We start from the raw sequence: 16176 nt of genomic DNA, 5'->3' as shown, positions 1-16176 counted from the left end.
TTGATCTATTGTGGCGATAGGCAAATTGCAGTGGGTCCAGGTCCTTGCTGAGGCAGGAGTTCAGTCTAGTCATGACCAACCTCTCAAAGCATTTCATCACTATAGATGTGAGTGCTACTGGGTGATAGTTAAGGCAGTTCACATTATTCTTCCTAGGCACTGATAATCGTTGCCTGTTTGAAGCAAGTGGGAACTTCTGCCCATAGCAGTGAGAGGTTGAAAATGTTCTTTATTACTCCTGCCATCTCAATTCATTATCTCAACTCTATCCATTAAATGCCATCTTTGTGGTTCTGGCTTTATGAGCAGCTTTCTGATTTGCTTGGTGGAACGGGCTCTTCTGCTCCAGAGGTGCACCGCCCAGCAACCACCTATTTAACACCAGCCTAAGCACTTGTGACCCACTAACCTACCAACCGGCATGTCTTTGGACTCTGGGAGGAAACCCACGGGGTCACAGGGAGAACGTACAACCGAAATTGAACTACAATTTCCGGAAGCCCCTGAGCTATAATAGCGCCGTGCTAAACCCTACACAATTGTGGTGCCCCCATTTCAGGCAAACTGAGCTTGGTTTACGTAAACTAAAATTGAGGCATTCCTGATTGCTTCTTTAATGTACTATTCCCCCCAAATATAGCATAAAAATGTTGATCATCATACAGTAATTTCAAAAGCAGTAAACAAGCCTTACTAAAGCATAATGTTGGTTACATCTTATGCTTTAGGAAACAGTGTTATCTTCTATCCAGCATTGCTCAGAATATCTGGTAATATGCAGAGAAAAGTTTTGTAAAAGGCAGCCAGTAACTGACCTCATACAACTGAGGCCCCAAACTTAAACCCCCCCACCCCCAGCTTCCTGCAAACCACTTGGAGGCCATCACCTCTTTGTCTTGCAATATATTTTTGCTATATGAAACACAGAAACGTAGAAAACCGACAGTGCAATACAGGCCCTTTGGCCCACAATGCTGTGCCGAACATATACTTGCTTTAGAAATTACCTAGGTTACCCATAGCCCTCTATTTTTCTAGGTTCCAGGAGCCCCTTAAAAGACCCTATCATCTCTGCCTCCACCACTATCGCCAGCAGCCCATTCCATGCACTCACCATTCTTTGCGTAAAACCTTACCCCTGAGATCCACTCTGTACCTACTTCCAAGCACCTTTAGAACTGTGTCCTCTCGTGTTAGCCACTTCAGCCATGGGAAAAAGCCTCTGACTATCCACACGATCAATGCCTCTCATTATCTTGTACACCTCTATCAGGTCACCTCTCATCCTCCGTTGCTCCAGGGGAAAAGGCTGAGCTCACTCAACCTATTCTCATAAGGCATGCTCCCCAATCCAGGCAAAATCCTTGTAAATCACCTCTGCACCCTTTCTATGGTTTCCAGATCCTTCCTGTAGTGAGGCGACCAGAATTAAGCACAGTACTCCAAGTGAGGTCTGACCAGGGTCCTATATAGCTGCAACATTACCTCTCAGTTCTTAAACTCAATCCCATGATTGATGAAGGCCAATGTATCATATGCCTTCTTAACCAGTGTCAACCTATGCAGCAGCTTTGAGTGTCCTCTGGACTCGGACCCCAAGATCCCTTTAATCCTCCACACTGCCAAGAGTCTTACATTAATGTTATATTCTGTCATCATATTTGACCTACCAGAAAGAACCACCTCACATTTAACTGGGTTGAACTCCATCCACCACTTCTCAGCCCTGTTTTGCATCCTATTAATGTCCCACTGTAACCACCGACAGCCCTCCACACTTTCCACAACACCCCTAACCTTTGTGTCATCAGCAAATTTACTAACCCATCCCTCCACTTCTTCATCCAGGTCATTTATAAAAATCAAGAAGATGGGTCCCAGAACAGATCTCTGAGTCACACCACTGGTCACTGACCTCCATGCAGAATATGACCCATCTACAACCGCTCTTTGCCTTCTGTGGGCAAGCCAGTTCTGGATCCACAAAGCAATGTTCCCTTAGATCTCATGCCTCATTACCTTCTCAATAAGCCTTGCATGGGGTACCTTATCAAATGCCTTGCTGAAATCCATATACACTACAACTACTGCTCTTCCTTCATCAATGTGTTTAGTCACATCCTCAAAGAATTCAATCAGGCTTGTAAGACATGACCTGCCTTTGACAAAGCCATGCTGACTATTCCTAATCAGATTATGCCTCTTGAAACGTTCATAAATCCTGCCTCTCAGGACCTTATCCATCAACTTACCAACCACTGAAGTAAAACTCACTGGCCTATAATTTCCTGGGCTATCTCTACTCCCTTTCTTGAATAAGGGAACAACATCCACAACCCTCCAATCCTCTGGAACCTCTCCTGTCCTCATTGATGATGCGAAGATCATCACCAGAAGCTCAGCAATCTCCTCCCTTGCTTCCCACAGTAGCCTGGCAAACATCTCATCAAGTCCAGGAGACTTATCCAACTTGATACTTTAAAAAAACTCCTGCACATTTTCTTCCTTAATGTCTACGTGCTCAAGCTTTTCAGTCCATTGCAAGTCATCCCTACAATCACCAAGATCCTTTTCCATAGTGAATATTGAGGCAAAGTATTCATTAAGTATCTCTGCTATCTCCTCTGGTTCCATACACACTTTTCCACCGTCACACTTGATTGGTCCTATTCACTCACTTGCAGAACACAACTTTTGATTATTTGCCGTCCGGTTTCAGGATGCTTTGCAATAAGCAATAGTTATTAATAATAACAATCGATATGGAAATGTGGAAATCTACAGCACATTATAGGCCCTTCGGCCCACAATGTTGTACTGACCATGTAGCCTACTCTAGAAACTGCTTAGAATTTCCATACCGCATAGCTCTCTACTTTTCTAAGTTCCATGTAGCTATCTAAGAGACTCTTAAAAAAAAACGATTGTATTCGCCTCCACCACCATCGTTGGCAGCCCATTCCACGCAGTCACCACTGTCTGCGTTAAAAGCTTTTTTACCCCTGACATCCCCTCTGTACCTGCTTTCAAGCACCGTAAAAGTGTGTCCCTCTCGTGTCAGCCATTTCAGCCCTGGGAAACAGCCTCTGACTATCCACACGATCAATGCCTCTCATCATCTTATCCACCTTCGGCCCATCTTTCTCTGTTTTCCTTCACTCTAATTGGATTCTCCGCTACCGTTGCTCTCCCTGCCGTCCAGCGCAGTTTGGCCAATTGCGTTGCCGCGCTCCCCACTCGGCCTACAATTCTCCGAGGAACTATCGGTATCCAGCCCAGTGCGGTAGCGGAAAACTAATCCCAAAGCAGCTAAAATGCGAAACATTAACATTTAGGAGCAGTGAGTTAAACACTTGGTAAGTGCAATATTGTTGCATTTTAAATAATTAAAACACATCGGAATGCAACAAGTAACTGAACTGTAGAGTGCAAAACGAAGGGGAAAAGGAGGAAGGTACACACAAGTGACCGCAATCAGAAGCCCAGAGCGTGTGGCGGCCGTTTCCATGGACACGCTGGACGCTTGGATTGTGCACCGGCCAACGGCTGCCACTTCCGGGGGCAGAGGCGGTGGACGGTGCCCACCGAGCAGAGAGTCGCCCGCACTCGGTGGCGAGTCGCGCCGATATCGGCACCAACTGGAAATCGATACTTAGGCGAGAGGGGACTCACCGGTAAGCAGTTACGGCAGTGGAAATGAGCAATACCGGCGGGACAGACGCTCCACACTGAGAGAGCGGTTCTGGAGAACTGCGTGCGCTTCTGCCCATCTGGTTTTGAGGAGCCGCGCGGTGGCATTGAAGCTGGTTGAGAAAAGCCCCATTAGGTTCATCCCCGCGTGAATATTGAGCAGACCGTGATAAACAGAGGCCCGGTCTTTTTCACCTGACGTGCGTCCGTTTATTGCCCAATTCTAGTAGCATTGCAATAGTGGTGTGCGTCACCTTCTTGAACTGTTGTGCCCTTCTGATGAAGGAACTTGTCAAGTTTTGTAACTCCAGAAACGAAGAGAGAAAAACACGGGAACAGGGGGATACTCAAATTCTTAGTTTTCTTGAGTGAGGCGCTCACATACGGTGTGGTGAGATGACCTATGCCACCATTAAGTCTAACCCATATACATACAGAAACTACATATATACTTACTACACTGTATAAACATCAACAGCATAGTAAATTTTAAATTGTCCCATTCTGGTCTGAGGATTTAATCACTGTGGAGGATTTCTTACTCTTGTGGGATAACGTCTTTCCTGACGGGGGCGGGGGAAGGTGGTGGATTACTCTGCCTGGCTGTGGAACAACCCCAGGTCTGGGGCCTCCTCTGGGGGGTTTGTAGGGGTGGATTCTGGGACTGCAGGAAGTGGTCCTGACAGCTCTAGACACCTTTCTCCTCCAGCAATTGACTCTGCTCTCCTCAACTGATCCATGTGTTATATCCAGATGACATCAGATGCAATCTCCACTGTGTGGGAGAGTGGTCCAGTTCTGTCCTTAATCTTTCCAAGTACCCACATTTGATCACCTCAGTAGTCCCTCAGCAGGACTGGTTGTCAGGGAGTGAAACATCAAGGAAATCAAAAGAACCTCTCTTCTCCTGAGGTTTTATAGCAGCTGGCAAACAGCCTTAAGGCACATTAGCGCCTCCTTCTGAATGGGAGGATATGGTCAGGATATCTAAATCCTGTATAACATTCTCTGAAAAAGACATGTATCCTTAATGGACTGCACTATATATTTAAACCAGTAATCCTGTGATCCTTTCTTCAAAATATTGTTAATGTTAAATTATATTTTGTTCTGTGATAACTTTAAAATCAACTATCCCTTCTCTTGATTATATCTTGAACACATCACCAGTATATGCTCAACCATTTCTTGTTTATTAAAATACTCACACCTCTCATTATTGTATTTCTTCATTAAAAACTGTGTACTATTTAACCAAGTGCCCAAACCTCAGTCTCAATAGTATCACCTCCTCCCTGCATTCCTTGACCAGCCCACTTTTTTCTGGATATTACAAAGATGTCTTCCTGTTCTCTCCTCATTTTTAAATTTCACTTTTAATAATGTTTTCATTTCTCCTGTACTGTAATTTATTTGAATGTCCGCTACTGCTCATCTAGTAGCCTGCTTTCCTAATTTACCCGCTCTCTCATTCCCTCTTATACCAACGTGTGCTGGAATCCACATCTAAAACATATACAGAGGCCCATCATTTTAATTCTAAATAAGGATTGTATTATCTCATCCAGAATGTCTGGTTTTGCCTCTGAATGTAAATGTTTTAGATTCCTGATTGTAATGCTTGTATCAGACAATATTACAACTCTCATCAGTCTCTCTTCCTCTACCCACTGCAAAGATAAAAGCTGTCATTTCACCTGTATACACTGAGAAATCATCAGAATCAGTTTTATTATCACAAGCATCTGTCATGAAATTTGTTAACTTAGCAGCAGCAGTTCAATGCAATAGATAATATAGAAGGAAAAAAATAATAAATACTAATGATTTACTTGTATATATTGAATAGATTAAAAATTGTGCAAAAACAGCAATAATATATATTAAAAAGTGAGGTAGTGTGCAAGGACTTAATGTCCATTTAGGAATCAGATGGCAGAGGGAAGTAGCTGTTCCTGAATTGCTGAGTGTGTGCCTTCAGGCTTCTGTACCTCATACCTGATGGTAACAGTGAGAAAAGGGCATACCCTGGGTGCTGGAGGTCCTTAATAATGCTCACTACCTTTCTGAGACACTGCTCCCTGAAGGTGTCCTGGGTACTTTCTAGGCTAGTAACCAAGATGAAGCTGACTAGATTTACAACCCTCTGCAACGTCTTTCAGTACTGTGCAGTAGCCGCCTCCCCCCATACCAGACAGTGATGCAGCCTGTCAGAATGCTCTCCATGGTACATCTATAGAAGTTTGAGTGTTTTTGTTGTCATACCAATCTCTTCAAACTCCTAATGAAGTATCTTGCCTTCTTTAAAACTGCATCAATATGTTGGGACCAGGTTAGATCCTCTTGAGATCTTAACCCAGAAACTTGAAACTGCTTATTCTCTCCTCTTTCTGATCCCCCTGAGGATTGGTATGTGTTCCTTCATCTTACCATATTGAAGTCCTCAATCAGCTCTTTCATCTTACTGATGTTGAGTGCCAGGTTGTAGCTGCAACACCACTCCATTAGTTGCTGCTCCTGTACGCCCTCTCATCTCCATCTGAGATTCTACCAACAATGGTTCTATCATCAGCAGATTTATAGATGGTATTTGATCTATGCTTAGCCACATAGTTACAGTTATGGAGAGAGTAGAGCAGTGGGCTAAGCACACACCACTGAGGTGCACCAGTGTTGATCATCAATGAGGGGGAGATGTTATCACCAATCCGCATAGATTGTGGTCTTCTGATCAGGAAATGAGGATCCAATTGTGAGGGAGGTACAGAGGCCCAGGTTCTGCAACTTCTCAACCAGGATTGTGGGAACGATGGTGTTAAATGCTGAGCTATAGTCAATGAACAACATCCTGACATAGGTGTTGTATTGTCCAGGTGGTCTAAGGCCATGAGAAGAGCCATTGAGATTGCATCTGTTGTTGACCTAATGTGGCGGTAGGCAAATAGCAATGAGTCTGGGTCTTTGCTGAGGCAGGAATTCGGTCTAGTCATGATGAACCTCTCAAAGCATTTCATCACAGTCAATGTGAGTGCTACTGAGCGATAGTCATTAAGGCAGCTCATATTATTCTTCTTAGGCACTGGTATAATTCTTCTACCCATTGTAGTATGAGGTTGAAAATGACCTTTAATACTCCTGCCAGTTTGGTTGGCACAGAGCCTTCCCAGCTACTCCATCAGGGCCTTCCACCTTGCAAGGGTTCACACTCTTTAAAGACAGCCTAACATTAGCCTCTGAGACAGAGATCACAGGGTCATCAGGAGCAGCAGGGATCTTCACAACCGTAGTTCTAGTTACCCTTTCAAAGTAGGCATAGAAGGCATTGAGTTCATCTGGTAGTGAAGCATCATTTCCATTCATGCTATTAGGTTTCACTTTGTAGGAAGTAATGTCTTGCAAACCCTGCCAGAGTTGTCGTACATCCAATGTTACCTCCAAACTCGTTCAAAATTGTCTCTTCACCCTTGAAATAGCCCTCCACAATTGATACCTGTCTTTCTTGTATAGACCTGGGTTGCTAGACTTGAATGCCACAAATCTAGCCTTTAGCAGATGATGTATGTCCTGGTTCACCCATGGCTTTTGATTTGGGAATGTACAGTAAGTCTTTGTGGGTAGACGCTCATCCACACAGGTCTTAATGAAGCCGGTGGGAACTGTAGCATACTCATCCAGCTTTGAAGATGCATCCCTGAATACGGTCCAACTCAAAGCACCTCACCTGCTTTTTAATGTTAAAATCTGGGACTATCAATCCTAACCCCTAATCTGCTATCGTTTTTGAAGCATCTGTGTATAATTGTAAATAACCATAATAATTATTTATGTAAGATTCAATACTTTATTTAATATCACTTATTTATTTTTCCCATCTCGTTTCAAATATTTTAAAATCTACCTATGGTGCTTCACACAGCTATGGAGGCACACCAGCACTCATTGCTTTATTACTAATTTATGTTCTTTCTATTTTATGTTTTACTAATTTATGTTTCTGCTTTTCCTTCAATAGTCCAGGCAAAATTTCTGATATTCCTCCTTTCCTTTTTTCAGTGTGGATCTGAAAGCTGTTTAGTTGGGTGATTTTTCTCTAGGCCCTTGTAGGTTTACCCAGTATGATAACGCAAACTGTGTTCTTCTCACTTCGAAATGTCTCTCCCAACTCCACCTGCACTGCCATCACTGCTGTTGTCCTTATCGCCCCACTGATTAACCTTAATGCATTTTCCCATACATGATTAAATAACTTTAAAATATCCTTCTTCCCTTTCTCACTCATAAGAACATAAGAACATAAGAGATAGGAGCAGGAGTAGGCCAATCGGCCCCTCAAGCCTGCTCCGCCATTCAACAAGATCATGGCTGATCCAATCTTAACTCTAGTTTTCACCGAATCCCACAAGGCAACAGTGCCAACCAACAGGGCACCATGCCGCCCATTTTATTTTATTATTGATCCCACCCAAACCCATGTGATCACCCGGGGAAAAAAAAAACGATTTGCCAATTGAGGAGAAAAAAATCTGGAAAATTCCTCTCCGACCCATCCAGGCTATCGAAAACTGGTCCAGGAGATCACATGGCTGATCTAAACCTGGCCTCATGTCCACTTACCTGCTCGCTAACCGTATCCCCTAATGCCATTTTTATCCAGGAAAATGTTTATCTCCGTTTTGAGTGTAGTAGCTTCCACAGCTCTCTGGGGCAGTAAATTCCACAGCCCTACTACCCTCTGAGTGAAGAAATTTCCCCTCATCTCAGTCCTGGAACGGCATCCCCTTATTTTAAGATTCCCCTAGTCCTAGTTTCACCTATCATTGGGAACATTCTCCCTGCATCCACCCGATCAAGCCCCTTCACAATCTTATATGTTTCAACAAGATCGCCTCTCATTCTTCGGAACTCCAATGAGTAGAGTCCCAATCTACTCAACCTCTCATCATACATCAACCCACCCATCCCCGGAATTAACCTAGTGAACCTTCTCTGCACTGCCTCGAGAGCCAGTATGTCCTTTCTTAAATATGGACACCAGAACTGCAAGCAGTACTCCAGGTGTGGTCTCACCAATACCCGGTACAACTGCAGTAAGACCTCCCTGTTCTTATACTCCATCCCCCTAGCAATAAAAGCCAACATTCCATTGGCCTTCTTGACCACTTGCTGCACTTGCATACTAACTTTTTGTGTTTCCTGCACCAGGACCCCCAGATCCCTTTGCACAGAAACATTTTCCAGTTCCTCTCCATTTAGATAATAACTTGCTCTATTATTTTTCCTGCCAAAATGCAAGACCTCACACTTGTCAGTATTATATTTCATCTATGTCAAATGTCTGCCCACTCAGCCTATCTATGTCCCCCTGCAGGGTTTCAATGTCCTCCACACTCATGACACTCCCTCCCATCTTTGTGTCATCAGCAAACTTCGATACGTTGCACTTAGTCCCTTTCTCCAAATCATTAATATAGATTGTAAAGAGTTGGGGTCCCAACACCGACCCCTGCAGAACACCACTAGTCACCAACTGCCAGTCTGAGAATAAACCAGTTATCCCAACTCTCTGTTTTCTGTTAGAAAACCAATCCTTCACCCATGCCTGAATATTATCCCCAATCCCATGATTTTTTACTTTAAGTAATAATCTTTGGTGTGGCACCTTGTCAAATGCCTTTTGGAAGACCAAATACACCACATCCACTGGTTCCCCTTTATCTACCCTATATGTTATGTCCTCAAAGAACTCCAACAAATTTGTCAAACATGACTTCCCTTTTGTAAAGCCGTGCTGACTTTGTCCTATTAAGCTATGTTTATCCAAATGCCCTGTTACTGTTTCCTTAATTTAGGTAACATAACATAACTTACTGATCCTTCCCAGGAGACCTTTTTATGAACATTATTCTTTCTTTCTTTCTTTTTCAATCTTTTTATTATTATTACTATAAATATCAACAAAATAAAATTGATACATAGATAATGGGATTACAAAGATACACATTTCAACTGAACATGAAATAATACATAAGCAATGGTTACAGTATAAATGAGTCTTCCCAAATCATGGACGATACAAGTAACAAATAAACAAGGCAAACCTAGGTATATCATAATATATATTTAAAAACAGAAAAAAGAAAAAAATTATGCAAAAAAAACCTGATCTAATAATCTAATAACTAATAAGGAAAAAAAAAACAAAAAAAGAAAAAGGAGAAAAAGAAAAAATGGATAAAAAAGGGCTGTTTATAATATCTCACAAAAATACAAAATCATCAGTGTTGTCAACTCCGATCCTCTCAACATATATAAAATCAAAACTGGAAAAACAAATAGGCTTGGAACAGCATCATATTACATCATATGAAAATATTGAATAAATGGTCTCCATATCTTTTCAAATTTAATAGAAGTATCAAATACAACACTTCTAACTTTTTCTAAATTTAGACATAACATAGTTTGAGAAAACCAATGAAATACGGTAGGAGGATTAATTTCTTTCTAATTCAACAAAATAGGTCTTCTAGCCATTAATGTAAGAAATGCAATCATTCGACAAGCAGAAGAGGATAAATGGAGTGAGTCCATCATTGGTAAACCAAAAATTGCAGTAATAGGATGAGGTTGAAAATCAATGTTCAATACCGTAGAAATAATGTCAAAAATGTCTTTCCAATATTTTTTCAAAAGTGGACACAACCAGAACATATGAGTTAAAGACGCTATCTCTGAATGACATCTGTCACAAATAGGATTTATATAGGAATAAAAATGAGCCAATTTATCCTTGGACATATGAGCCCTAAGCACAACCTTAAACTGTATTAATGAATGTTTAGCACATATAGATGATGTATTAACTAATTGAAGAATTTTATCCCAATTCTCAATAGGGATAGTAAGGTTAAGTTCTCTTTCCCAATCATTTTTAATCTTATAGAAGGGCTCTGAACGTATCTTCATAATTATATTGTGAAGTTTTGATGTTAGCCCTTTCTGAGAAGGATTTAGTTCAAACAAATTCTCCAAAATACCTGAAGACACAAAATTTGGAAAAGTAGGAAGTACAGTATTTAAGAAATTCCTAATCTGTAAATATCTAAAAAAATGAAATCTAGGCAAATTATATTTATTAGATAATTGTTCAAAAGACATAAAACAATTATCCAAAAATAAATCGGAAAATCGTAGTAATCCTTTAGTCTTCCAAGCTGAATAAGCTTGGTCTATAATAGAAGGATAAAAAAAGCAATTGAATACAATAGGAATATTTAAAACAAACTGAGTCAACCCAAAAAATTTCCGAAATTGAAACCATATACGTAAAGTATGTTTAACTATCGGGTTGTCAATTCGTTTCGGCAATTTAGAAAGAGCAAAGGGAAGAGAAGTCCCTAAAATAGAACCCATTGAAAATCCTTGTACAGATTTAATTTCCAGGTTCACCCAATGAGGGCTAAAAGATATATCCCAATCCTTTAACCAACATATCAAATATCGGATATTAACTGCCCAATAATAAAATCTAAAATTAGGCAATGCCAATCCACCTTCCTTCCTTGCCTTCTGTAAATATATTGTACCTAACCTAGGATTTTTATTCTGCCCTATATATGAGGAAATTTTTGAATCAACATTAGCAAAAAAAGATTTCGGAATAAAAATTGGTACCGCTTGAAATATATATAAAAACTTGGGTAAAATAACCATCTTAATAGCATTAATCCGACCTATCAGAGATAAAGATACTGGTGACCATTTAGTAAACAAACATTTAATCTGATCGATTAAGGGTAAAAAATTAACCTTAAATATAAAATTATTCAATTCTGTCATAGTGAACATCACATTTAATGTACCCTCAAAATTTCCATCTGTCTCTGATGCTTCCTTACTTAATGTTGCCAAGTTCTCTAATAATATTTCATCTCTTCTTCTTTTTCCTTCATACTCATACTGTCAGAACTGTGTATTTCAACAAAACCATGCACTGGTACTTACTTCTGCTTTCTCTATATTAGATACTGCATCTCCCTCCCCATCACTTAGCGCTGTTATCCAATTTCCCTGCATCTCTCTCCCCATCACATAGCACTGGTATCCAATTTCCCTGCATCTCTCTCCCCATCACATAGCACTGGTATCCAATTTCCCTGCATCTCTCTCCCTATCACATAACACTGGGTATCCAATTTCCCTGCATCTCTCTCCTCATCACATAACACTGGGTATCCAATTTCCCTGGTGATTTTATCATCTTCCAAACTCTTTCAATGGGTATTTGTATTCCTAAGGAGTTGCAAAACTTACTCAAATATCCCTGTTTTGCCTTTCAAATAGTTTTACTTGCTTGCTATTAGTTGTGTTTTTTTACACCCGATTAATTGGAAATTGTGTGTCCTCTTTAACGTACTAAATGCACTATTACGATGTCTAATTGTATCCCCAGTCTTTTGTCACCATGGCACCATTTTCTTTTTAGCTCTATTCCTTTTTCTTGTTATACTTATTGTTGCTGCTGTCATTATCCCTTCTACAATCTTGTCACATAAAAGATCCACATCCTGATTGATTTCAGTACTCTGTCATTCCTGATAACTTATTTCTTAACATTTTCCCCAATCAGTCTTTTCAAACAGCCGGTGTTCCTGTGTACTTTCCTGGTCTATTACTGTTTCTATTCCTTTGCTACATAATATAGGGTAATGATCACTGCCTATTGTTGTTTCTTTCAAAACCTTCCATCAACACCTTCCTGCTGAAGGTGCCTGCCATGACTAATGTTAAATCAATTGCTGATCCAGAACTTGCAATTTAATCTACTCTTGTCCTATTTCCATCATTTATATGCATCAGATTTTCCTTTACCATAAGTTCTATCACTGCTCCATTGATGTCATCATGCTCCCCTCCCCCACAATGTGCTGTGTGCATTAAAATCCCCATACTGTTCTGTACTTCCACGTGTACCCTGTTGCTCCAGGAAACCCATTTCTAATTTTTACAAGGATTATAGATATTAATGATTTTAATTGTACCTTCCTTGTCCATACATCAGTTTTTACTTACTCCTTTCTTTAGTTCTCTATATTGTAAACCCCTTTTAACAAAAATTGCACACCCACCCCATCTTCTGTTAACTATCATTTCTTACACTCTCATAACCATTAATTATGAAATCTAATGTTGGGTTAAGCCATGTTTCTTACACACATCACATCCAGTTTCTCAGTAAAATTCCTCACACAATTCTTAAATTCCTGTCCATAAGCTATTAAAATTCCAGCATTCCACAGAGGAATTAACAGGATGAGTATTAGTTACCTTGTAAATAAACCTCAAGACTTGGATCATTCAGACTCAGTTCTATCCACACCGCTCCCATGGCAGCTATCTCATATTCAAAAACCTCACCGCTGTCTTCACTATCACTTTTAACTTTTCCGTTTTAGTTTTTACTGCTCAGAACAATTAACATTTGCCATGAATAAAACTAATTTATCTGTTCAAATCGCTGTTTTACCTCTTTTCCAAAATACAGTTCAAAAGCTCTATTATCATACATTTCATAAGTTTACATAAATGAGATGTTAATGACATAGGCCTATAACTAGAAAGATCTGGCAAAACTGTGCTTTTGTACCATGCTTTATTATGGGAGGCAGGGTTTGAGGGTCGGCACAACATTGTGAGTCGAAGGGTCTGTACTGTGCTGTACTATTCTATGTTCTATGAAATTTCCCAGGTTTTAGAATAGGCACCACTACTGCAGAAGGAAGATGGCCTAACCTCCAAATATGATTCATAAATTTTAATATTATCTCAAATAAGTCAGTCTTATGTCTAATCATACAATCGCATATATCATCCTTTCCTGGAGACATCTAGTCTGTATTAATGCTAGCCTTTTAAAATTCATACAATGGAAACTCTACATCAGTAATACAATCATTACTACAGCAGACTTCCAACACACCAGAGTATTCACTAAGAACCTTATTCCTAAATTGTTTAACCTCTTCACTTAAGTTATCTATATTATGAATTGCAGCAAAATGATCTAGCCAGTATCCTAATGTTCCCTATTTCAGTAACAATAATTTTACCCTCATCAATCAATACTGGAACATTATTATCCCTCTGAACCTCTCCCCAACCATTTTCATAGACATTCCCCAAACATCTCCAGGTTTAATCTCCCTTCCAATATTATCACAATATGACCTCCAATAAACCTTTTTCACAGTCTTCACCACTTTCCTTATCTCGGCTTGGACAGTGATATTTCTTAACTTTCCTAAATGCCTGATTTCTCTTCCCAATTGCCTCTGCACACTCCTCTGTTCACTGTGGTATAGCCTTTCTCCTACTAGTGCCCTTTTTAATAGGAATCACTTCCAACACAGTTTGATGAATAAGGTGACATAACTCTTCATTACAAAAATCCACATCATCCTCCATGTTCAGCCCTGACAGATGTTCAGCACATAAAACCTTAAACTTCTCCCAATTTACTTTACCAAAATTCCACCTCCTAAAAGTGGCCTCCTGTCCCTATATAAATCCAAACTCAAACTTATAAATATAGGAAAATTATCAGTCCCCAATGGTTCATCACCCATGACATCCCACATACTCACTCCAGACAGTATATTCAAAACTAAAGTTAAATCTATAGCAGTTTTAGAGCTATCATGAACATTAAATCTCATACCCCTCCCATCACTCAGACACACATGATGGAAAATATTTAAAAATTCTTTTACAATCAAACTATTACCACCGTTCTGTGAAAAAACCCACAGTGAACTACATGCATTAAAGTCCTTGCACCATGCCGTAAGGCATGAGAGCAGAATTAGGCCATTTGGCTTATTGAGTCTGCGTCGTCATTTAATCATGGCTGATTCCTTTTTCCTCTCAGCCACAATTTCTTTCCTTCTCCCTGTACCGCTCATGCCCTGACCAATCAGGAATCTATCAACCTCTGCCTTAAATACTTATGCAGACTTGACCTCCACCGCTGCCTGTGGCAACAATTTCCACAGATTCATCACTCCCTAGCTAAAGAAATTAATTCTCTGTTCTAACAGGACACCCCTCTGTTCTGAGGCTGTGTCCCGTGGTCTTCGACTCTCCCACCATGGGAAACATCCTCTCCACATCCACTCTATCAAGGCCTTCTCCATTTGATAGGTTTCAATGAGGTCACCCCTCATTCTTCTGAATTCCAGTGAATACCAGCCCAGAGCCATCAGATGCTCTTCATATGACAAGCCATTCAATCCTGGAATTATCTTTGTGAATGATTCTCCTTTGTGAACCTCCTTTGAATCCTCTCCAGTTTCAGCACATCTTTTCTAAGACGTGGGGCCCCAAACTGCTCACAACACTCCAAGTAAGGCCTCAGCACTGTTTATGAAGTCTCAACATTACATCCTTGCTTTTATATCCTATTCCTCTTGAAATTAATGATAACATCATATATGCCTTCCTCACCGCAGACTCTATCTGCTCAAGGATCCCAAGTCCCTTTGTGCCTGTTTTTTTCGTATTTTCTCTCCATTTAGAAAATGGTCAACTCTTTCATTTTTTCTACCAAAGTGCATGACCATACACTTCCTGACACTGTATTCCATCTGCCATTTCTTTGCCCATGCTCCTAATTTGTCTAGGTCCCTCCATAGCCTCTCTACTTCCTCAAAACTACCTGCTCCTCCACCTATCTTCATATTGTCTGCAAACTTTGCAACAAAGCCATCAATTCCATCATTCAAATAATTGACATGTAACATAAAAGGAATCGATCCCAACACAGACCACTATGCAACACTACTAGTCACTGTCAGCCAACCAGAAAAGGCTCCCATTATTCCCACTCTTTGCCTCCTGCCAGTCAGCTACTGCTTTATCCATGCTAGAGTCTTCCCTGTAATACCATGGGCTCGTAGCTTGTTAATAGCTCCGTGTAGTAACTTTGTCAAAGGCCTGAAAATCCAAGTACAGACCATCAACATTAATACAGACTAGATGCCTCCTTTGTCCATCCTGCTTGTTATATCTTCAAAGAATTCCAACAGATTTGTCAGGCAAGGTATTTCCTTGAGGAAACCATGCTGACTATTGCCTATTTTTATTATATGTCCAAGTGCCCCGAAACCACATCCTTAATAATTGGCTTCAACAATCCCCCAACCACTGAGGTCTGACCAATTGGCCTATAATGTTCTTCCTTCTGCCTCTTTCCGTTCTTGAAGGATGGAGTGACATTTACAATTTTCCAGTCTTCTGGAACCATTCCAGAATCTAGTAATTCTTGAAAGATCACTACCCTTCAGCCCTTCAAACCCTTCAGCCCCTCTTTCAGAACCCTGGGGTGTACACCATCTGGCCAGGTGGCTAATCTACCTTCAGACCTTTCAGTTTCCCAAAACCCTTCTCCCTAGTAATGGTAGCTTTATACACTACAAGACCCCTGACACC

The 16176-nt window shown here is 40.5% G+C and overlaps 1 protein-coding gene across 1 annotated transcript in view; it reads left to right on the top strand.

Moving 5' to 3' along the window:
• Positions 1–3538: 3538 nt before the first annotated feature.
• LOC132378470 (uncharacterized protein C7orf57-like) overlaps positions 3539–16176 on the top strand; it is an 87751-nt gene continuing 75113 nt past the window's right edge. The window contains exon 1 of the mRNA XM_059945406.1: positions 3539–3674. The gene's annotated coding sequence lies outside the window, so the exon portion shown is untranslated. The remainder of the gene's footprint in view (positions 3675–16176) is intronic.

Source organism: Hypanus sabinus, chromosome 20, assembly GCF_030144855.1.
Source record: "Hypanus sabinus isolate sHypSab1 chromosome 20, sHypSab1.hap1, whole genome shotgun sequence".
Taxonomy (NCBI): domain Eukaryota; kingdom Metazoa; phylum Chordata; class Chondrichthyes; order Myliobatiformes; family Dasyatidae; genus Hypanus; species Hypanus sabinus.
The sequence above is the reverse complement of the archived record's forward strand: the minus strand, read 5'-3'. Positions and strand labels throughout refer to the sequence as shown.